The sequence below is a fragment of the Triticum aestivum genome, chromosome 7A (genome assembly GCF_018294505.1).
Source record: "Triticum aestivum cultivar Chinese Spring chromosome 7A, IWGSC CS RefSeq v2.1, whole genome shotgun sequence".
In the NCBI taxonomy this organism is placed as follows: Eukaryota; Viridiplantae; Streptophyta; class Magnoliopsida; order Poales; family Poaceae; genus Triticum; species Triticum aestivum.
In genome coordinates this window covers 37,394,537-37,420,439 of record NC_057812.1, presented here as the reverse complement: position 1 = coordinate 37,420,439, position 25,903 = coordinate 37,394,537, and positions in this window count along the sequence as shown.

Below are 25,903 nucleotides of genomic sequence, written 5' to 3'. Positions count from 1 at the left end.
TTGAGAAATTGTTTGTGTTGGAAACCACCGCGTTGGCCCAATCCTTTCTTTGGGTTGGGGTTTCCCTCTAGTTGGCCCCACATCTACCCCCCGCCCCTAATATTTACCCGTGTATCGAAACTACTACAACATCGTTGCTCGTGTATTGTAGGAGAGAGAATACAATCGATAATAAAGATCAGTTCACCCTATACCTATGGAGGTAATATCACCGGAAGTTATAAAACTTACACTCAATGTTCAGTTTAGTGCTAGAACTTTGAAAATACGGAATTGCAATCGCTTAACTTGACTCAAATGTGCATATACGGTCACAAAATACATATGTAGGTGTATTCGTGTTTATGGCCCACCTGTCAGCGAGTGAAAGCACTTGGATGATGCATTTTTCATATAACACCCTTATATTTTTTAATAATTCAAGAAAAAGGAAACAGCTGCAATGATTTTTTCCACTAAATCCCCTCGCATTTTTTTGTATTCGCAGAAAAGTGAACCAGTGACCTGAGTTTAAAACGCGAACCAGCATAGCCACTCCAGCCAATGACATTCACCGTACAAGTTCGGATAACAAACAAATATGTATTGAATGATGACCCGCAATGTTATTTCTGAATTAAAATTAACACAAAAAGTTGTAGAAGGCAGGTCTCGTATACACGACCAGAGCCTAGAAAATAAGCCGCGCTAGCCACTACAACGTGCACATTTTACATGTTGAATATGCATGACCAAGAAAAATGTACTAGAATAAAGGCGCTCGTGGAGCTGGAATGGGCTATGACCAGTGTAGCCCATTTTGCACCTGTTCTTTTTTTAGAAATTTATATATAGCATGTAATTATAATTTCAGCAATAAAAATAACCTTAAAATAACCGCCTGTTATAAATATTGTACATACAAACTAAATAATCTACTTTTAAAATTCTATCTTTATTACTTAAAAATATATTTATATAATTAAAAAAATATATTTATGAATTTTAAAAATGTTTGTATAAAAAATATATCCATAATTTATAGTTTAAACTTTTGATATGGATATTGAATTGTGTATAATATTTAAATTATATAATTTTAAAAATATAAGTCATGAGTAAAAATTATACACAAGTGAATAGTCAAAATATTTAGTAAATTTTTATTCATCATTTTTATATTGAAATATAAGCCGTGAATGTACAACTGTTTATGAATTTATTAGACATATTTATTTAATAAACTATTTATTATCCATATTCACTAAATATTTTTTATATAATATACAGGTATATATTTAAATACTTCTTTGAGAAATAATCATTGTCTATATGTATAGTACTTTTAACCCACAAATATTTGAACACAACTTTTTTACTTACGTTTTATTTAGGAAGCAAAGGGCTTTATTGGATTATAACAATGTTGTCAGGAATACAAATAATCTCTGGTAAACAAACTAGCCAACATGGTGCACTTAATTTTTGTAAATATATATAAAAATTTGCTCATGCAAAATGAGCCGCAGTATCTGCAGCCCATTCTCGTTTACTACACATTGAGTGGTTGTCCATAATCGACATTTGGGTGAGATAGTTCGGGTGGCTAGACCGATTTTATGTTTTAAAGTTCGGTCGTGGGTTCGAGTCCGCTAGCGGCCATTATTTGTATTTATTTTCGCAGTACAGTGCTGCTTCCTTTTTTTGGAAATAAAATATTGTCAGCGGTTGGTGCAAAAATGCATCGCTATGGTTGGCTTTTCTCAGAAAAAAAAATACAAAGGTGTTTTGTACAAAAATGCTTCGGCCTAGAGCCCTCACTCACCTTTTTTTTTTGCGGCAGAGCCCTCACTCACTGATGGGTAGGGCCATACACACGGATACATCTGCATACGAATTTTGTGATTATATGTGCACGTTGAGTCAAGTTAATTGACCACAATTTCATATTTTTAAAATTCTAGCAGCAAACCGAACATCGAGCAAGTTCTGTGACTCTCGGTGATATTACCTCTATACTTATGTGTTTCCTTTTACTTTTCGCATACGTGATTGCGTCGATTGTGCAAGTACAGTTTCGCTGCATGACCTTGAACCGGACTCGCCATCAAAGGTTGTGCAAGACGTTATCAGCACGTACCGCTCCGCCAACTAATCTACAACGAGCCTCCCTCACACACGCTCTTGTCGTTCGTTTCTGCTCCGGTGCTCCCCCCGGGCTGAACGCGAGGTGGAAAAACACATCGACGGCTAGGATGAACCAAAAACGGTTCATAACGAGGGGCACGATCGTCTTTGTTGAGGCCCGTACGGGCCCGGTTAAATCGTATGCCCGGCCGTATACGTATTTGTATACAACGGCGTTTCGTTCACGCGTGCAGCCGCCTGCGCGTGGGGCAGCACATGTCACAGGTAGTTGCCAAAACTGTCCCATCATATAAATGTGGACGGCAACCACCTCCGGCCGCATCGCCCACTATTCCCCCCCCCCCCCGCCGCATCGTCTCCCTCTCTCCACTCCCCACTCCCTCTCCTCTCCAACCTCCTCGTCTCCCTCTCCCCAATCGCATCCTCTCCATCGCCATGGCGGACGCAGGAGGCGAGCGTCCCGCTTGGGGCGCAGATCTGGTGGAGCAGGCGCGGCAGGTCGCTGCGGGCACCTTTGTGAGGGGACGTGCCGGCGTCCAACGCAGTGCTCCCCCTGTTGCAGATCTAGAGAAGGTGGGGGCGGGCTGCAACGGTGCAGTCCAGCCAGATGCGCCCGCTCTGGCGATCTCCGGCAAGGCGCAGAAGGTGGAGCCGGGCTCTGGCGAGGCACAGAAAGTGGAGGCGGGCTCTGGCAAGGCGCACGAGGTGGAGAAGGTGGAGGCCGGCTCCGGCGAGGAGCAGGTGGAGCAGAAGGTATTTGTTTATTCCTTTTAGTTGGTAGTTCTTAGATTCTAGGGTTTTTGGCCAGAAGTTTCTTGCACTAGTAGAAAAAGGGTCAAATGTGAGACACATTAGTCCCAGTTTGTAACAGAACCGGCACTAATGTGTCCATTAGTGCCGGTTCCAAAGGCTAGGCGGGAGGAGCTCTTTAATACCGGTTCGTGACGAACCTTTAGCACCGGTTCGTGCCACGAACCGGTACTAAAGAAAGTGGTGGCAGGATGTTGTCAGAGTGGGGCCCCTCCAGCACCTTTAGTACCGGTTCGTGGCACGAACCGGTACTATAGGTCGTCCTATATAAACCCTTCGTCCACCCGCACTCTGTTCTTCCCCCTTTCCCCTCTCCCTCTCCTCTGTTCTTCCCTTCTTCCTCTCGAGTTCATCACAAATTTTGCCCAAAATTTGTCAAGATTTGCAGGCCTCCATCCATTCAAATGATCACAAAGGTTAGCAACTTTGTCCTTTCATCTCTCATTGCTAGATTAGCTCTTGCATTGGTTTATATAGTGATTAATTGTGGGTTTTAGTAATTTGGGACGAATTATATGTGGTAGTATTTGATTTATATGCAAATTGAGGTCAAAATAACACTTAGTTTGCATACGTAGGTGTGGTTTACTTAGTGCCTTCTAAATCTCCATCGTAACCACCGTATATCGCCCGCACCGTCCCATCACCGGCACCACCTTGTGGTGAGCCTCTTGTTCATGAAATTTTATATAAAAAATTGATGTTTGTGTGATTTGGATATATAGTTACTCGTATAATTATCTTACCCGTACGTTGTTTGTTATACATAGTGCCATGGTTTTGATATCCATCCCCTTCGGCCCTCGTCCTTGTTATGATTCGGATGTGGTAGATTCTCTTTTAAAACTATTTGTTACATTTCGTGTTTATGAAAAATTACGCCCATCAAGTTGACATAGATATTTTTATCTAGGAGGTATGTGAACCGGAAATTCCAGCCGACCCTATTGTCGAGAGGTTAAATTTAGTTGAAAGAGAAAACGAGTATTTGAAAGAAAAATTGAAAAGAATTGAGGGGGAGAAGATGGAATTGGAGTTGCATGTTGCCGATGTCGTCGATGATCACAAGATCAAGATGGAGAAAATGCGCTTGAAGATTAGAAAGATTAGAAAATATGCCATTGATAGTGAGGCTTGGTATCATTATGCTGTTGGATCAATTGTTACCTTAGTTGCAATCTTGATCGCATTTGTTGTTGCATTTAAATGCTTTAGCTAGAGAGTTATTTGTTTGTTGCATTTAGTGTTGTATGAACTTTATGTATTGTATTAATTTGGTGTTTTCGGTGCTGTGTATTGAAGATGAGCCGGCAATGGATATACGATGACCGATGCTCTCCCGAGTTCATTAATGGCGTGCATACTTTTCTGCTTGCGTCCGAGGCAAACAAGCGGGCGGATGGTTTTATGCCTTGTCCATGTACTGGCTGTAAGAATGGTTACAATTACTCTACGTCAGGAACCATTCACGTCCACCTGTTTGAGTCTGGTTTCATGCCCCACTATAATGTTTGGACCAAGCACGGAGAAAGAGGGGTTATGATGGAAGACAATGAAGAAGAAGAGGATGACGGCAGCTATCCTGGCCATGGATTCCCTGAATACGATGATACAACAATGAGGGAAGAAGCTGAGTCGGTAATGCGGGAAGAAGCTGAGCCGGCAATGCGGGAAGAAGCTGAAGAAGAGGCATCAGATGAGCCCGTTGATGATCTAGGTCGGGCCATTGCTGATGCAAAGAGAAACTGCGCAAGTGATTTGGAGAAGAAGAAGTTGCAGCACATGTTAGAGGATCACAAAAAATTGTTGTACCCGAATTGTGTAGGTGACAAGAAAAAGCTGGGCACCACACTGGAATTGCTGCAATGGAAGGCAGAGAATGGTGTATCTGACAAGGGATTTGGAATGTTGTTGTAATGATAAAGAATATGCTTCCAAAGGACAACGAATTGCCCGAGAGTACGTACGAAGCAAAGAAGACTGTCTGCCCTCTAGGGTTAGAGGTGCAGAAGATACATGCATGCCCTAATGATTGCATCCTCTACCGCGGTGAGTACGAGGATTTGAACGCTTGCCCGGTATGCGGTGCATTGCGCTATATGATCAGCCGCGATGACCCTGGTGATGTCGAGGGCGAGCGCCCCAGGAAGAAGATTCCTGCCAAGGTGATGTGGTATGCTCCTATAATACCATGGTTGAAACGTTTGTTCCAAAACAAAGAGCATGCCAAGGCGATGCGATGGCACAGAGAAGACCGTAAGAAAGACGGAAAGTTGAGAGTACCCGCTGACGGGTCGCAGTGGAGAAAAATTGAAAGAAAGTATGGGAAGGAGTTTGCAGATGACGCAAGGAACGTATGGTTTGGTCTAAGCGCAGATGGCATTGATCCTTTTGGGGAGCAGAGCAGCAACCATAGCACGTGGCCTGTGACTCTATGTTTGTATAACCTTCCTCCTTGGTTGTGCATGAAGCGGAAGTTCATTATGATGCTAGTGCTCATCCAAGGCCCTAAGCAACCCGGCAACGACATTGATGTGTACCTAAGGCCATTAGTTGAAGAACTCTTACAACTGTGGAATGGAACAGGTGTACGTGCGTGGGATGAGCACATGGGGGAAGAATTTGACCTAAAGGCGTTACTGTTCGTGACCATCAATGATTGGCCTGCTCTCTGTAACCTTTCAGGATAGACAAACAAGGGATACCGCGCATGCACGCACTGTTTGGACGATACCGACAGTATATATTTGGCTAATTGTAAGAAGAATGTGTACCTGGGACATCGTCAATTTCTTTCGAGCAGGCATCCCATAAGAAAGAAAGGCAAGCATTTCAAAGGTGAGGCGGTGAAGGAAAGATGCCCTAGAGGCAATAATAAAGTTATTATTTATTTCCTTATTTCATGATAAATGTTTATTATTCATGCTAGAATTGTATTAACCGGAAACATAATACATGTGTGAATACATAGACAAACAAAGTGTCACTAGTATGCCTCTACTTGACTAGCTCGTTAATGAAAGATGGTTGAGTTTCCTAGCCATAGACACGAGTTGTCATTTGATTAACGGGATCACATCATTAGGAGAATGATGTGATTGACTTGACCCATTCTGTTAGCTTAGCACTTGATCGTTTAGTATGTTGCTATTGCTTTCTTCATGACTTATACATGTTCCTATGACTATGATATTATGCAACTCCCGTTTACCGGAGGAACACATTTTGTGCTACCAAATGTCACAACCTAACTGGGTGATTATAAAGGTGCTCTACAGGTGTCTCCGAAGGTACATGTTGGGTTGGCGTATTTCGAGATTAGGATTTGTCACTCCGATTGTCGGAGAGGTATCTCTGGGCCCTCTCGGTAATGCACATCACTTAAGCCTTGCAAGCATTGCAACTAATAAGTTAGTTGTGGGATGATGTATTACGAAACGAGTACAGAGACTTGCCGGTAACGAGATTGAACTAGGTATTAAGATACCAACGATCGAATCTCGGGCAAGTAACATACCGATGACAAAGGGAACAACGTATGTTATTATGCGGTCTGACCGATAAAGATCTTCGTAGAATATGTAGGAGCCAATATGAGCATCCAGGTTCCGCTATTGGTTATTGATCGGAGACGTGTCTCGGTCATGTCTACATAGTTCTCGAACCCGTAGGGTCCGCACGCTTAACGTTACGATGACAAGTTTATTATGAGTTTATGTGTTTTGATGTACCGAAGGTTGTTTGGAGTCCCGGATGTGATCACAGACATGACGAGGAGTCTCGAAATGGTCGAGACATAAAGATTGATATATTGGACGACTATATTCAGACACCGGAAGTGTTCCGGGTGGTTTCGGAGAAAACCGGAGTGCCAGAGGGTTACCGGAACCCCCCCGGGAGAAGTAATGGGCCTTATGGGCCTTAGTGGAGAGAGAGGGGCGGCCAGGGTGGGCCGCGCGCCCCCTCCCCCTCTGGTCCGAATTGGACTAGGAGAGGGGGGCGGCGCCCCCCTTTCCTTCTCCCTCTCTCCCTTCCTTTCCCCCTCCTAGTAGGAGTAGGAAAGAGGGGAGTCCTACTCCTACTAGGAGGAGGACTCCTCCTCCCGGCGCGCCTAGCAAGGGCCGGCCGACCTCCTCCCTTGCTCCTTTATATATGGGGGCAGGGGGCACCCTAGAGACACAACAATTGATCATTGATCTCCTAGCCGTGTGCGGTGCCCCCCTCCACCATAATCCACCTCGATAATACTGTAGCGGTGCTTAGGCGAAGCCCTGCGTCGGTAGAACATCAACATTGTCACCACGCCGTCGTGCTGACGAAACTCTCCCTCAACACTTGGCTGGATCAGAGTTCGAGGGACGTCATCGGGCTGAACGTGTGCTGAACTCGGAGGTGCCATACGTTCGGTACTTGATCGGTCGGATCGTGAAGACGTACGACTACATCAACCGCGTTGTGCTAACGCTTCTTCTTTAGGTCTACGAGGGTACGTGGACAACACTCTCCCCTCTTGTTGCTATGCATCACCATGATCTTGCGTGTGCGTAGGAACTTTTTTGAAATTACTACGTTACCCAACAGTGGCATCAGAGCCTGGTTTTACGCGTAGATGTCATATGCACGAGTAGAACACAAGTGAGTTGTGGGCGATATAAGTCATACTGCTTACCAGCATGTCATACTTTGGTTCGGCGGTATTGTTGGATGAAGCGGCCTGGACCGACATTACGCGTACGCTTAAGCGAGACTGGTTTTACCGCCGTGCTATGCACACAGGTGACTAGCGGGTGTCAGTTTCTCCAACTTTAGTTGAACCGAGTGTGTCTACGCCCGATCCTTGCGAAGGTTAAAACAGCACCAACTTGACAAAATATCGTTGTGGTTTTTTTGATGCGTAGGTAAGAACGGTTCTTGCTAAGCCCGTAGCAGCCACGTAAAACTTGCAACAACAAAGTAGAGGACATCTAACTTGTTTTTGCAGGGCATGTTGTGATGTGATATGGTCAAGACATGATGCTAAATTTTATTGTATGAGATGATCATGTTTTGTAACCGAGTTATCAGCAACTCGCAGGAGCCATATGGTTGTCGCTTTATTGCATTGTTCAAGAAATCGGTAACTGGTAGCTGCTCGGTCAGCTTGGGAGTAGTGATTAATCGGCGAATCGGCCTATTAACTGGATTAATCGGTCGACCATTAATCAGTAGATTAAATAGGAATTGCCAACATATATCTAGTTTTTTAATGTATTATACCATACTATCATGCTCTCAACTATGTAATGTACCAAAATATGCTACTGTTTGGTCGATCCCTAGCTATTGAGGAGCGAGAGGGGGATGGGAGGGATTACAGGAAAAAAATTAGGTTGTGTTTGCCCAGAAGTTAATGGGTCAGCAGTGATTAATCGGCCTAACAACCGATTAATCGGTTTAACTGGCCAATTAATGGGCTTGGCAAGTTAACACGATGAATAGGTGTTATTCGATTCGGTCACCCTATGAGTAGCGATTAACTGGCCCGTTAACTGATTAATCGGATGAATTCTTGAACAGTGCTTTATTGTATGCAATGCAATCGCCCTGTAATGCTTTACTTTATCACTAAGCGGTAGCGATAGTCGTAGAAGCATAAGATTGGCGAGACGACAACGATGCTACGATGGAGATCAAGGTGTCGCGCCGGTGACGATGGTGATCATGACGGTGCTTCGGAGATGGAGATCACAAGCACAAGATGATGATGGTCATATCATATCACTTATATTGATTGCATGTGATGTTTATCTTTTATGCATCTTATCTTGCTTTGATTAACGGCAGCATTATAAGATGATCTCTCACTAAATTTCAAGATAAAAGTGTTCTCCCTGAGTATGCACCATTGCCAAAGTTCGTCGTGCCCAGACACCACGTGATGATCGGGCGTGATAAGCTCTACGTCCATCTACAGCGGGTGCAAGCCAGTTTTGCACACGCGGAATACTCAGGTTAAACTTGACGAGCCTAGCATATGCATATATGGCCTCGGAACACTGAGACCGAAAGGTCGAGCGTGAATCATATAGTAGATATGATCAACATAGTGATGTTCACCATTGAAAGCTACTCCATTTCACGTGATCACTTAGATGATTAGAGGGATATCTATCTAAGTGGGAGTTCTTAAGTAATATGATTAATTGAACTTTAATTTATCATGAACTTAGTGCTGGTAGTATTAGCATATCTATGGTTTAGATCAATAGCTCGCGATGTTGCTCCCCGTTTAATTTTGATATGTTCCTAGAGAAAACTAAGTTGAAAGATGTTAGTAGCAATGATGCGGATTGGATCCGTGATCTGAGGTTTATCCTCATTGCTGCACAGAAGAATTATGTCCTTGATGCACCGCTAGGTGACAGACCTATTGCAGGAGCAGATGCAGACGTTATGAACGTTTTGACAAAAGCTCGGTATGATGACTACTTGATAGTTAAGTGCACCATGCTTTACGGCTTAGAACCGCTACTTCAAAAATGTTTTGAATGCCACAGAGCATATAAGATGTTCCAAGAGTTGAAATTGGTATTTCATACTCATGCCCGTGTCGAGAGGTATGATACCTCTGACAGTACTTTGCCTACAAGATGGAGGAGAATAGCTAAACCAGTGAGCATGTGCTCAGATTGTCTGGGTACTACAATTGATTGAATCAAGTGGGAGTTAATCTTCCAGATAAGATAGTAATTAACAAAATTCTCTAGTCACTATTACCAAGTTACTAGAACTTCTTGATGAACTATAATATGCAAGGGATGACGAAAGTAATTCCCAAGCTCTCCGCGATGCTAAAATCGGTGAGGGTAGAAATCAAGAAAAACATCAAGTGTTGATGGTTGACAAGACCACTAGTTTCAAGAGAAAGGGCAAAGGGAAGAAGGGGAACTTCAAGAAGAACAACAAGCAAGTTGCTGCTCAAGTGAAGAAGCCCAAGTCTGGACCTAAGCCTGAGACTAAGTGCTTCTACTGCAAAGGGACTGGTCACTAGAAGTGGAACCACCCCAAGTATTTGGTGGATAAGAAGGATGGCAAAGTGAACAAGCTATATTTGATATACATGTTATTGATGTGTACCTTACTAGTGTTTATAGTAGCCCCTGGGTATTTGATACTTGTTCGGTTGCTAAAAAATTAGTAACTCGAAACAGGAGTTACAGAATGAACAGAGACTAGTTAAGGGTGAAGTGATGATGTGTGTTGGAAGTGGTTCCAAGATTTATATGATCATCATCGCACACTCCCTATACTTTCGAGATTAGTGTTGAACCTAAATAAGTGTTATTTGGTGTTTGCGTTGAGCATAAATATGATTTGATCATGTTTATTGCAATACGGTTATTCCTTTAAGCACTACAACAAAAAAAACCCTATAACAACGCATATCTACCAACGAATCAGGACTATGTGTTGTTTGGTCAACCTCCACCTCCCACCTCGCATGACTTGCTAACCTCTCCCCGTACCCACCTTCACATCTACAGGAAAAAATACTTCACATTATCTCTAACTCCCCCCGTCCAAGTACCATGCATCTAGCCCAATCTTATTTCTCTGTGACCACAACGTCGCCGCCCCCAAATCTGGCGAGCTCCGGTGCTCTGCCGCACCGCCGCCCATCGGATCGGCTACTTCTCACTGCTCTTCTCCGATCCCCCGCCATGGTGACGCCCTCCGCGGTCCTAGTTGCCATAGGCCGCGTCTCCTCTAGTTTGTCGCCCTACTACCCCGTGCCACATTGCCGCATGCCCGACTGCCGGCCGGCCTTGGCGGGTGCTGCTCCAGTGCTCCACCGTGGCTACCTCAACCCCGACGTCGCTGCCGGTTCAGTAAGCCACTCCTCCCCTGACCCCCTCTTCTCTTACCCTATCTCGTTGTTTGTGTGTGGAAGGCCATGGCGGATTCTTGCCAGTCATCGTGACGATGATGTGCACTACCCTAATCACTCAGCCTGATCCGCCACCACCGGCGCTGGCTTGCACTGGTATACACATGACTACACTCCGTAAATCAGAGGATGCCTAGCCATGATGGTTTGTCCCGTCCCCTTTTCATTCCTGCCTTTGAGACTCTGTAATTCTGAGTGTTTACTTCTACCTTTACCCCTCACTTGTACTACTGCCACCATGTGTAACACCGAAGACATGCATGGAGTACCAGAGCAAGGATCTAGTAGGCACGCATCAGCCCCTCTGTTCATCCAGCCAAGGTATGGGACAACTACCGACTCCCTCCAATCCTAAATCAAAGTTGTATCTGCCCACTTAACCCCCTCGGATAGGGGTACACACTAGAGCATGGACTCATAATATATTCTATTATTTTGATGCTTAGCAGTAGAATGGAGTTGTTTGGTCCAACTTGTTTTGGCCTCAGATCTACTACAGAAAACCGTTGGGAGCCGTGAATTACCAAATGGAGTGCTTCTGCAAGTTTAATTCAGTTGAATTATAGCTTCTTAATATTTTTCATGCTAATGCCTAATCATGCTGATGCAGCCGTACAATCGGGGAAATTGTTAATGCAAACTAATGTACACACAAAAAACCAGCACATGGTACTGCTTTCAAACAGTGTGTAATTGATCCATTTATTTTTATGCTTGGAATGATTGATTCGCTGGGATAGTCTAATGAGTTGTTCTCAGTCAAAAAAGTTTTTTTATAATGAATCTGCTATTTTAGTTCATTTGGTGATTGATTAGTTTTGTGTGTGATTGATGATGCTTATATTAGTGGCTAGCTGAGTAAATCACTATATTCATGAGGCAAATTGTGTTTTGTTGATTACGCTCTAAATCATTGCTAAATTTGAGGTGAACAGAGAGAATGATTTTCGGCTAATGCCTAAGAACTACTGCTAATCCTAGCACCGAGGTGATGTGCATCATATATGTTAGCACCAAGGAGTAGTTAGTACCGGCTAAAACTATGCAGTTTGAATATGCAACAGTAGAGATGCATTAATGGGTGCATAAATTATGTTAGTACTCTCCATGTGGGTGGTCGCTGCATGTGATGGGTGCTTCAGAGCTCTATTTTGCATTTCTAGTTTAACTGTTTACGAAAGGCACTTATAATATAGAAAGCATTCTAGAAAGAAGGTATATCATGAGCTGCATTGACTGATACTTCTATTGATTAGGATACCAAATTTGGGTTCCTTTCAGACTTGCTTGGAGGAAGTGGTGACAAAATTCGCAGAAACCTAGTTTGTTATTTACATGGACTGTATTCCCAGCTACCCAGATAGGAATATTCCTACAATACTGGTGTACAATGAGAATGCTGTCAAAGGGACTTGTGTCGGTCTGCAGAAGTTCGGTGGAACAAAATGTACACCTAAATGTAAGTTACACAATCAGTTTCATTATCTTGGTTCTAGTTTTATTTTGGTGAGGTTAGTTCAAGTTATCTTCTTTATTTAGATGTTTGGACAAAAAAAGAACATTGTGTGTGGCTATCTTAAAGTTGCAATTAACCAGTGGCAGTATACAATTTACAATTTTTCTGTATATTACAATCTAGATGCCTTAACGTGACCATACTCTTTGACCTTAGGATGAGAATTTTCTTTTTGTGCCAAGAGAAAAACATGTTCATTATGACATGCACGTCTGCAATGCTAGATATATGGTACTGATGTATGTTTGGCTTGCGACATGAGAAAAGGAAAGAAAAAGATCAAGGGAACAAATTTTGAGACGAGTGCCTAACATAGTGGGATGCCTACGCTTGAATCAATTTTCTTATGGGAATAAGAAACGACAAGGATTTTTGTTGATCATTCAGATTAAACTGAACCGATGTGATCCTTCAACAAAGGATCAACTCCAGAATATTGAAGTGTTACAACCGGGCTTCTAGCTCTATATGCTATATTTATTTCAGTTATGTTGGCCTTTGCCAATTAGACCGAATACTGAGTGATGGACAGGGTGGTGATCATCTCGTAACAATGTCATAGAAGGTTATCAACCAGAATGAATCGTGGGAAGATGAAGATGGTAGTGCCTAAAACTTAAACATGGCCTTCAACCTTTGTATGTTTCTCCTTTTTAATTGCTCTATTGACCTCATTTTTTTCTCTAATGTTACTTTACTCATTCATGTCAGTTCTTTGTTGCTGAAGATTGCCAAGATTAATGGACAATACATGGCTAAAGTTTTCATTGCAAGGTGGAGAATGGGGATGCTACCATATAGTTTTACGTCAACAGTGTAGTATGTCATTTTCATGGTCAATGTATAGAAAATCATGTATGTACTGTTTGGATTGCGTTCCATGTAATGCAATAGAGTTGATTTAATATATGAAGTATTTATGTTCATTGGATCACTGCTCCTGTGCACTATCAGTATTGGCATAGTAATTATTGTTCGCAATATATAAAATAGTTCCTCATACTATGTAACAATGAATAGAAGCATCTATATGTCTGGTTGAAAATTAGTTTGTGTAGGCAAGCCACCAACGCATATGAAGCATTGTTAGGCTGCAAATATATATGTTGCTACATTGCAACACATCTTCACGCGGTTTACCAACGCAATTATATACGTTGTTGTAGACCCTTGCAACGCCACCAATGGCAACGCATAATAATCCGTTGGTGTAGACCTTAGCAACGGTTATATGGACATACGGCAATGCATCAATGTGTTGCTGAAGGGGTGTTCCCGTTGTAGTGAAGTTAGATAACAATTGTTGTTGTGTTTACATGAATAGAACCTTCTATGGTCATACACACAAACGAAAATGGTTTGTTGGATCTCGATCGTATGATACACATATTCATAATATTGAAGCCAAAAAGATGCAAAGTTAATAATGATAGTGCAACTTATTTGTGGCACTACCGTTTAGGTCATATTGGTGTAAAGCGCATGAAGAAACTCCATGCTAATGGACTTTTGGAATCACTTGATTATGAATCACTTGATGTTTGCGAACCATGCCTCACGGGCAAAATGACTAAGACTCCGTTCTCCGGAACAATGGAGCGAGCAACAGATTTGTTGGAAATCATACATACTGATATATGTGGTCTGATGAATATTAAGGCTCGCGACAAGTATCATTATTTTCTGACCTTCACAGATGATTTGAGCAGATATGGGAATATCTACTTGATGAAACATAAGTCTGAAATGTTTGAAAAGTTCAAAGAATTTCAGAGTGAGGTGGAGAATCATCGTAACAAGAAAATAAAAGTTTCTACGATATGATCGCAGAGGTAAAATATTTGAGTTACGAGTTTGGCCTTCAGTTAAAACAATGTGAAATAGTTTCACTACTCACGCCACCTGGAACACCACAGTGTAATGGTGTGTCCGAACATCGTAACCGTACTTTATTAGATATGGTGCAATCTATGATGTCTCTTACCGATTTTCCACTATCATTGTGGGGTTATGCATTATTGACAGCTGCGTTCACGTTAAATAGGGCACCATATAAATCCGTTGAGACGACACCTTATGAACTTTGGTTTGGCAAGAAACCAAAAGTTGTCGTTTCTTAAAATTTGGGGTTACGATGCTTATGCGAAAAAGTTTCATCCTGATAAGCTCAAATCCAAATCGGAGAAATGTGTCTTCATAGGATACCCAAAGGAGACAGTTGGGTACACCTTCTATCATAGATCCGAAGGCAAGATATTCATTGCTTATAATGGATCCTTTCTAGAGAAGGAGTTTCTCGCGAAAGAAGTGAGTGGGAGGAAAGTAGAACTTGATGAGGTAACTGTACCTGCTCCCTTATTGGAAAGTAGTTCATCACAGAAATTTGTTCCTGTGACTCCTACACCAATTAGTGAGGAAGCTAATGATGATGATCATGTAACTTCAGATCAAGTTACTACCGAACCTCGTAGGTCAACCAGAGTGAGATCCGCACCAGAGTGGTACGGTAATCCTGTTTTGGAGGTCATGTTACTTGACCATGACGAATGAGGGAGTCCTGGATTAGGGGGTGTCCAGATAGCCAGACTATAACCTTTGGTTGGACTCTTGGACTATGAAGATACAAGATTGAAGACTTCGTCCCGTGTCCGGATGGGACTTTCCTTGGCGTGGAAGGCAAGCTTGGCAATACGGATATGTAGATCTCCTCCCATTGTAACCGACTCTGTGTAACCCTAGCCCTCTTCGATCTCTATATAAACCGGAGGGTTTTAGTCCGTAGGACAACAACAATCATACCATAGGCTAGCTTCTAGGGTTTAGCCTCTCTGATCTCGTGGTAGATCTACTCTTGTACTACCCATATCATCAATATTAATCAAGCAGGAGTAGGTTTCTACCTCCATCGAGAGGGCCCGAACCTAGGTAAAAACATTGTGTCCCTCGTCTCCTGTTACCATCCGCCTAGACGCACAGTTCGGGACCCCTACCCGAGATCCGCCGGTTTTGACACCGACATTGGTGCTTTCATTGAGAGTTCCGCTGTGCCGTCGCCATCAGGAAGGATGCCTCGTCCCGTCTTTAAAGAAGACACTGTTGCTAAGGGAGCTTTGGCTGTCGGCCAAACTCTCCGGCTAGGTGGTTTTCTTATGACCGCCTGTTCGGCCGCTGCACCGACGATGACTTCTCGGGTCATCGAAAGCAATCTTCACGTCAACTCGGAACTTGCCGAGCAGTTAGATCCAAGGGAGCTCTCTTCCCTAAACGAGCTCTTGGATCGCATCGCCGCCCTGGGAGTCGCTACAGACTACGATCAGATTGGGCCTAAATCCGATCTGAGAAAGATTAACTCTCCCCAGGTCACCCATCACGTCGCAGTGGTGGAGGAACAATCCGGCGACCCTTCATCTATCCTAAGGACTAGCTATGTCTAGATTCCCAAGCCCTCCAGGCCGGATACCCGCGCACGGGAGGACGTCACTCAAGCCCTGAACCTAGAGTCAGGCAGCGGGCCAGATTCATTGGCCAAATCCAAACTTCCGAGTTCGGAAACTCCCTGGCCCCTGAGTCTCAGATTGGGTGAGGTTTCGGATTCAATTCCACCAACCCACCCAAACATAAGCGATCTATCCCAAATTAGGCAAGAGCCCCAAGAAACAGTACACCATTATTGGGCTAGATTCCTCCTGGTAATGAACAGGATCAAGGACTGCCGCGAGGAAGACGCAATCTCATTCTTCTGTAATAATTGCGCGGACAAGGGAATCCTCAACGCCATAAGTCGCCGTGAAATTACACGCTTCGCCGACTTGGCGTCCATAGTACGAAAGTACTATGCGATGGAAAGCGCCTGGAAAACCAAAATAAAATTTTGGGACAATCCGGCCTTGAACACGAACCCAGACCGAAATAAAAGGGTGCATTATCGCCAGACACCCGGGTTAAACACCAAAAAGCAAAAACCCTCTACAGGGCATGGAACCATACTGGAGGGATGGCTCAATGGACCCTGTAAAATTCACAGCATAGAGGGCGTCATACCAACTCATAGCCTTAGAGCATGTTGGATACTCCGGCAGGTGGCCAAAAGTGGCGAAGATCTTCTAATTCCAGAAGCCACAGAGCACCATCCCAGGGATACCAGTACGGTATTAACAGTCTTCGAGACTTTCGCATCAAATAATATGCGAAAACGAACACTCCGCAGCCTTGCCGAAATCTACCACGTGGCAACAATAAACCCATGGAGTGACACGGCTATTACTTTTAATGCCAGTGACGAACCTAAATTCCGAACAGCCCGAGCACCAGCCGCATTGGTCCTCAGTCCAATAGTGGACAGCTTTCGACTCACCAAGGTACTCATGGACGGTGGCAGCGGATTGAACCTCATTTATGAGGAAACCCTTCAAAAAATGGAAATAGACTAGAACCGCATTGAGCGAAGTAGCACAACCTTTAGAGGAATAATCCCCAGTCGGGAAGCGTGCTGTACAGGAAAAATCACACTAGATGTGGTGTTCGGCACGCCGGATAATTACAGGTCCGAAGAGGTTACGTTCCAAGTGGCCCCGTTCAGTAGCGAATACCACACGGGAGGCGTTTACAATCTTCCAAGCCATACCCCATTACGGGTACATGAAGCTCAAAATGCCCGGGCCCAACAGAATCATCACTCTCGCTAGTGATCCGGACATAGCACTCTGCGCCGAAAATAAGACAGCCGCATTGGCCCTCGAGGCACTATTCGAAGCCCTAGCGGCTGAGGAACTGATTGCGCTGCGCTCCACGGTGAACAGGGATGATGTGATACTCGACAAAAGATCCAAGTCCACCTCCTTTAAACCGGCGGACGAAATAGTCAAATTCCAAGTCCATCCAACGGACCCTACAAAAACAGCTTCCATCGAGGCACAATTAAACCCTGATGTAGACGCCGCACTATGAGAGTTCCTACGCGAGAACTGGGACATTTTTGCCTGGCACCCTTTAGACATGCCAAGAATCCCACGCAGGCTGGCCGAGCACAGCCTAAATATTCTAAAAGGATTCAAGCCTGTCAAGCAGGCTCTTCGGCGTTTCTCGGAACCTAAGAGACAAGCCATGGGAGAGGAACTAGCCAAATTATTGGAGGCCGGATTCATCAGAGAAATAAAACATCCGGACTGGCTAGCAAACCTGGTGATGGTACCAAAGAAGGACAGATCCTGGCGCCTATGTGTCGATTTCAAAGACCTCAACAAGGCCTGCCCAAAGGATCCCTTCCCTCCCCCCCCCCCCCCCCGCATCGATCAAATTATCGACGCTACCACAGGACACGATTCATTGTGTTTCCTCGACGCATACTCCGGCTACCATCAAATCAAGATGGTAGAGCCAGACCAAGCCGCAATGGCATTCATCACACCATACGGCCCCTTCTGCTTTAACACAATGCCCTTCGGGCTAAAAAATGCCGGCGCAACATATCAGCGCATGATTCAGACATGTCTGGAAAACCAGATCGGCAAAACAGTGGAGGCATACGTAGATGACGTGGTCGTCAAAACCAAACATGTCGAATCTCTAGTAAACGACTTGAGGCTCACATTCAATAACCTCCGAACATATGACATCAAGCTCAACCCGGAAAAATGCGTTTTTGGCATACCAGCCGGAAAGCTCTTGGGATTCATTGTATCCGGTACAGGAATTGAAGCAAATCCGGCCAAGATCCGAGCTCTGTCACAATTGGATATCCCAAAAGACCTCAAACAAACACAAAAATTGACTGGATGCGTGGCGGCTCTAAGCCGCTTTATCTCCCGCCTGGGAGAAAAGGCATTACCCCTTTATCGCCTCCTTCGGCGCACCGAACACTTCGAGTGGACGGATGCCGCCACAGACGGACTGGAAGAAATAAAGGCCATATTTGTCACACCCTAGCTAGTCATGCATTAGAGTGTTGCATCATGTTTACTCATTCATCAGAAACTTGAAATGGGGATGACAGAACCCCCAGTCCCCTCTGAAACCAACTAGGGCTACTAAAATAATTTTTCAATGAACCTGAAATGCCCTTCTAAAATGCCCATCATTTTTGTCTTGGTTCAGAACCTCTGCCAAAAATGGTGCACATTTTCCTAGGCCATCCTAGGGTTTTTGAATTTAATCTTAAATATTTGAATTTGAGCATTTAAAATAATATAAAATATTTAAATGCTCAAATATCTCCAAACTAAAATGTTTCATGTTGGAAATAATCCAACCATGGGCCAGGAATAGTTTGGTGATTTTTGAAGTTGCCTAGGTATTTTATTTAATTCAACAAAGTTGCAGATATATTAAATAAAAACAGAAAACAGAAAAGAAAGGGGAAGACTTCCCTGTGCGGCCCAGCCAGCTGGCCGGCCCAGCCAGCAACCGACCCAGCCCAGCACTGTAGCTCCCCGTCGTCTTCCTCCCCTCGCCCCGAAGCTGCTGCGTGCTCGCGCGCGCGCGGCCGCGCGGCCACCTCCTGCTTGCCGACGCCCTCCTGGCCGCGTGGACGACGCCCGCAGCCCGTCCCGATCCCCCTGCTCTCTCTCTCACTCTCCCCGGCTCTCTCCTTCCTCTCCCTCGCTCTCTCTCTCACACGGCCGAACACCACCGTCGCCACCGTTCGCCGTAGCAGTCGTCTCCGACCACCCCTCGCTCCCCCGATTAGCTCAGAAGCTCCGCCACAACTCCCTCTTCCTCCCCACCGCTCCACGGGTCTCCGGAAGCCCTGCATCGCCGCCACGTCGCCGTTCCCCTCTTCGGACTCCGACCACCGTCGCCGTCAAATTCGTCGTCTCCGGCGCGTCCCCGAGCCCGCTTCGACGCCCACTGCAACCGCGGTGAGCCCCCGGAGCGTTTCCCCCTTCTTCCCGGGTCTCTCCCGACCTCTAGGCCCTAGCTCCACCTCGACCGAGAGCTCCACGTCGCCGGCGATGTCGCCGTCGTGGCCACGGTCGCCGTAGCGCCCAACCGAGCACACCATCGTGCTCCACACATCACCAGGAGCACATAGAACGCACCAACGCCTCCCCAAACCCCCTGCAACACTGATCCCGACCGCACCCGAACTCCGGCCGCCGCAGCCGAGCTCGCCGCCGTCAACTCCGGCCACCCCGAGCCCAACCACCACCACCAATAGACGCGGCTCAACCTCAGCAACACGTAGATGCCTTCCGCCGTCCATTTGGTCGCCGGAATGGCAAAAAGCACTCTCGCCGCCGTCTCGGATCTCGCCGGCGTCATGTCGCCGGTGGGGTTTGACTTGACCGACCTGGGGTTTGACCCCCCCAGGGTCACTGACGCGTGGGCCGTGTCGGCCAGATGGTTAGGTTAGCGCTAACTACTGTTAGTCAACCCCCCCTGACACTGACAGTGGGCCCCAGCGCCACTAATTAGTAATTAGAATTAATTTAAATCTGTTTAACCCCCCCTGTCACTGACGTGTGGCCCCCACACGTCAGGTTTGACTTCAGCCAGCCGCAGTTGACCTGCTGACGTCACACTGACGTCAGGCTGACGCAGTAATTGATTTTCTGGATTTAAATTAAATCAGGAAATTCCAGAATATTAATTAAACTTCCAAAATTCATAACTTTTATTCTGTAACTCCAAATTGGACAAATTATATATGAAAAATGATCAGAAAAATCCAATCTATCCATCTGTACTATTTTCATGCATGATCAAACAAGTTAAATTGATGATTCAAGCAGAACAAGGAAAAGCACTTTAAAAGGCCATATTTGAATTTGAAATTTGAATCTTTGATTCAAATTTGTTCAAACCCTTCTGGCTTTAGTTGCATTAGCCCAATACACTCATATTGCCATGTTTCATGCATGCATCATATTGTTGCACATTGTTTGGTGATGCTTGTGTATCGATGCCCTTTGCGACAGGTTCTGTCCCTGAGGAGTACCGTGATTACCCTAACGAAGAACCGTATCCGTGCATCGAACCATCAGGCAAGCAACCAACCATTTGATCATATCGATACAATCCCATGTTCTCGCTCCTGCTCTCTTTTACTGCATTACGACAACGCGATTCAAACTGTTGTGTGCTACGGTAGTTGAACCCATTTCCTCTGCATGACCTATCATTGCCACAGTAACTAGATGAAACCCACTAGCATGTGTAGGAGTTGATTGAGCCATATGTATGTGTTGTTCCTACCTTGCTATGCCTGCTATGCTTAGAGTCGTGTCAGGTCTGGTTCATCTGGGTGATGGGCTAGAGTGAAATGATTATGTCGGTAATGAGAGTGGTGTGGTGAACACGATTTGGTAAAGGTATCGATGAGAGGCCATGTAGGAGTACATGGTGGGTTGTTTCATTGAAGCCGACCTTAAGCACTGAGATCTGTATGTGTGATTTAAGAATCAGCTACTACCATGCATTGGGCCCGAAACCAATGGACCCTCTCGACTTCTTATTCACCCTAGTTCTCTGTCCAGGAGTTGCAAGTAGTTTCTGGTGTTTGTAGCCTACTGGAGGCCGTGGACAGTGCTGACCGTAGGGGTGGGCTGTGATGCGGTAGGTACGTGGCCGGGTGTACCGAATACCCGTTAGGTATCTCGGGAACCCTGTTCACATCGTTCGGGGCCGTATGGGAAACCTCGGCCGGACTCCCTGCGGATGGAACCTGAATAGGCGATAAACCTGGACTGGAGGCTTAGGTGATTAGGTAGGTCGTGGCCGACACCCACGTTGGGCTTCCGCTTGAAGGTTGCCGAGTACATGTCGTGTAAGCGACGATAAGTGGTGAGAGCGTGTATGAAGAAGTACACCCCTGCAGGGTTAACATGATCTATTCGAATAGCCGCGTCCGCGGTAAAGGACTACTTGGTTGCCTATACAGTTCATAGACAAGTAAATGGAAACTACTAAAAGCCTCAAGATAAGTGTGAGTGCCGAGGATGGCTCTTCCGTAGGAAGACGGAGGTGGATCCTCGGTAGTGTATTGAAGTGGTGAGTAGTGGACTCGTGTGCGCAAAACATTTCAAGTTGAAGTATCGTAGGATAGTCTAGCCAAGAGTCAAAGCTAGCTTGCTGCAATAACTCCACCAACCCTTCTTGATACTATGCATGTATGTAGGATCTGATGTAAGTCTTGATGAGTACTTTTGTACTCATGTTGCTATAATCTACATTTTTACTGAAGACGCTGCAACCCCTTCTGATGGGTTCTATGTAGACGTTGACATCAACGAGTAGGCTAAGGACCCAGGTGGTGACCCTGAGCTTGTGATGGACCATGTAGTATAGTTAGGCTTCCAAGCCTCTTTTATTTTACTAGTTGTCTGTACCCAGACAAAGTACTTCCGCTGCTGGCTTGTATGACTGTATGACTTGTATGTTGGGTCGTGAGACCCGTACCTTTGTGTATGATATGTATGGCTCCCTGAGCCTTAAATGAAGTACTTGTGTCGTAGAGTCATGTTGTGATGCTTCGTTGTATTTGCACATATCGAGCATATTGTGTGTATGATTGAAATGCTTGGTATGTGTGGGATCTGACTATCTAGTTGTTTATCTTTAGTAGCCTCTCTTACCGGGAAATGTCTCCTAGTGTGACCACCGAGCCATGGTAGCTTGCTACTGCTCTGGAACACTTAGGCTGGCCGGCATGTGTCCTTCTTCGTTCCTGTGTCTGTCCCTTCGGGGAAATGTCACGCTTTGAGTACCGGAGTCCTGTTAGCCCGCTACAGCCCGGTTTACCGGAGTCCTGCTAGCCCAGTGCTACAGCCCGGACCCACTTGCTGATGACCGACACGTTCGAAGCTGGGTCATGGATGCCTGTCCCTGTAAGTCTGTGCCACTTTGGGTTTACGACTAGTCATGTCAGCCCGGGCTCCTTATCATATGGATGCTAGCGACACTATCATATACGTGAGCCAAAAGGCGCAAACGGTCCCGGGAAAAGGGTAAGACGACACCCGTGGGGATACCGTGCGTGAGGCCGCAAAGTGATATGAGGTGTTACCAGCTAGATCGATGTGACATCGAGTCGGGGTCCTGAAAATATTGGCAACCAACCCAGTCCTGGCCATGCCAAACATTGGCGAACCAATGCTATTATATATTGCGGCAACTCATCAAGTTGTGAGCGCAGTGCTCGTCGTCAAATGAGAAACGGACGGACATAAATTCCCCCTTCAAAAGCCGGTTTACTATGTGTCCACTGTCCTTACTCCATGCAAGTCACGGTACCCGCATTATCAAAAGATAGCGTACACGGTATTCATGGCATCCCGGAAACTACGACACTACTTTCAAGAGTGTTCGATAACGGTAGCCTCGGAAGTGCCACTTAATGATATTATAAACAACCGCGACGCGACAGGCCGGATTGCCAAATGGGCCATTGAGCTCCTCCCGTTCGACATAACCTACAGCTACAAGCCACGGCGAGCTATTAAGTCGCAAGTATTGGCCGACTTCGTCGCCGAATGGACGGAAGCCAAACTCCCTAAAGAGTACGGCACATATTCCAACTGGATCATGCACTTCGACGGCTCCAAAATGTTGGCTGGTCTAGGGGCTGGCGTCGTTTTGACGTCCCCGATAGGAGATATAGTTCAATACGTACTCCAGATAATGTATACAGACTCCAACAACGCGGCCGAATATGAGGCCCTTCTACATGGTCTCCGGATGGCAGTATCCATGGGCATCCAACGACTAGAGGTGTGCGGGGATTCGAACCTTGCGATATCCCAAATAAATGGAGACTTTGATGCCAAGGATCCGAAAATGGCACCTTATCGCAACGCCGTCCTAAAAATGTCAGCTCAATTCGAGGGGCTCGAATTTCACCATATAGCCCGGGAAAACAATCAGGCGGCAGATGTCCTGGCACGCATCGGCGCAAAACGCGATGCAGTCCCCCCAACATCTTTTTGGAGAGGCTATTCAAGCCATCCGTAGTATGGGAAGGGGAACCCGGCAATAACAGCCCGGACCCAACCACATTGCCCGATACCGAACACTCTGATATAATTGGAGGCCCTGCCAACGAAATAACATCTTTAGCCCATGCAATAATGGCCGTCATCGCCCCGTGGACAGAACCATTCCTAGCCTACCTAACTAGGCAGGAACTCCCCGAGGACCAAAACAAGGCACGCTGCATAGTGCGGCGATCTAATTAAAGCCTATAAAGTCCATGAGGGAGAGCTTTATAAGAAAAGCACCACCGGAGTCCTTCAAAGGTGCATCTCCGAAGAGGATGGGCGGAATCTTCTGGCAGAAATTCATGCCGGACTCGGCGGCCACCACGCTGCAGCCCGAGGCCTTGTAAGCAAGGCCTTCCGTACAGGCTTTTATTGGCCGACGGCCCGGGCAGACGCTCAGGACTTAGTCTGATGCTGCGTTGGCTGCCAGCTTTTTGCAAACCAAAGCCATATGCCACCCACCGCCCTCCAAACTATCCCCATCACCTGGCCCTTCGCGGTCTGGGGGCTTGACATGGTTGGACCCCTTAAAGGAGGAACCCACAAGAAAAAATACTTGCTGGTCATGGTGGATAAGTTCACCAAATGGATAGAAGCCAAGCCTGTGAAGACGGCCGAATCCGGACCGGTGATAGACTTCATATCCGGGGTCATACACTGTTATGGCGTCCCCCACAGCATCATCACCGACAATGGCACGAACTTTACGGCCGATGAGGTAAAACTCTGGTGCAAAAACATGGGCATCAAGCTCGATTATGCTTCAGTCTATCACCCACAAACTAACGGTCAGGTCGAGCGAGCAAATGGTCTTATCATGAGCGGCATCAAACCCAGATTAGTGCGGTCCCTCAAGGAATCTAACACACACTGGGTAGAGGAGCTCGACTCCGTACTCTGGGGGCTGCGGACCACGCCGAATCGCACCACCGGATACACACCATTCTTCATGGTATACGGCACAGAGGCGGTTCTGCCCTGCGATATAATTCATGACTCACCTCGAGTGCGCATGTACGAAGAAAAAGAAGCCGAGATCGATCGGCAGGACAGTTTGGACGCCTTGGAGGAGGAGCATGATGTGGCAAAAGTCTGTTCCGCATTCTATCAATAGCAGGCTCGAAGATACCAAAGCAGAGAAGTACGGGCCAAAACTTACAATGTTGGAGAGTTAGTTCTACGCCTGCCGGATAAGAAAAAGGACAAACTCAAGCCCAAATGGGAGGGTCCATTCATTATTGACCAAGTCCTGACTGGTGGAGCGTACCGTCTGCGGGATGCATCGGATAATTGACTCGAGCCGAACCCATGGAACGCAGCCCGACTCCGAAGATTCTACGCCTAGCGCCGGACTCTGTGTTCGTCTCCTTCCTCTGTCCATTTTTTATACACTATCTGTCTTATATTTCTCTCCTTCTCCCTTTCTTTTTTCTCATAGCCTTTAAGGGCCCATTCGTGCCTTGTTTGCACACAACTAACGCGCTATCCGCGTTCACTATACCTGGGGGCTTCTTTAACAGAAGCTTATTCATTCGGGCTTCATGCCCAACACATGTGTTATTCTTCTGCATGTACCTTTTATTCACCATTATATGCATCGATATGACTTAAGTTTTGGCCAAGCTGGGTTGCTTGACTCTTGTATTTATGCCCTACGTTCCCGTTAATTCGGCTAGGGCATAAGGGGAGCACCTCTGCGATTGTTACTGTCGGGTTAGCCGGATGTGTACCTCAGACTGGATGAAGCCGAAAGCTAGCGTTCTTAAGGGAATATTCGGTCGGTGAACTAAAGATGATTTCTCACTTATTTACTTACGCGCCCCCAGATGTTTTTCCTGCGTCTCTTTTCGCAGCCGGACATGCACTTTAGGGCATGCCTCCCAGGGAAAGGAACCCCTAACGGAACTATTCTCCCTGGAAGATGTTTCTTACTAACCATGTAATATAACATAACTAGTTGGGCACTTGTCTGTTCAAGCACTAATGACCCCTACGCCTGGTCTCCATGCATGCCCCGGTTCTTACATAACCGAGAGGGTATTCGGATACACTCCGGACCGTCGGGTCCCGAGATTGAAGAGAAAAGGTCCGCCATGACAAATGATCTACAATCCAGCTAGAAGGCATTATACATGTCACTTTAAATTACATGGTCAGTTTGACTGGTTAAATTCCTCTTCAATACCATCCAATAGGATGTCTAGTCTACAGTCCTGTTGGGAATACTTTGCGGCCAATTCTACTTGGCCGTACACTAAGCTCACAGGGATCTCCTTCCCATCGGGCCCCACAGGTCCGACCTCGGCCATGTGGTTTGGGTCAGCCTTCGTGTACCGCATCTTCACCATGGCCCAGGCTTCCCTGGCACCTTGACGGCAGGCCGATATCTTCCATAATCGGAAGCGCCGCGCTCCCTTCAGCTTCTCCGCAAGCTCTCCAAGGCCTTCGGGCAAGGAGACGGATGGCCACAAGGCCTGGGCGACGCCTTGCATTACCTGCCGAACTCGTTCGTGCAGTTGCGAGAGCTTGGGAAGAAGGTCACCCGTAGAA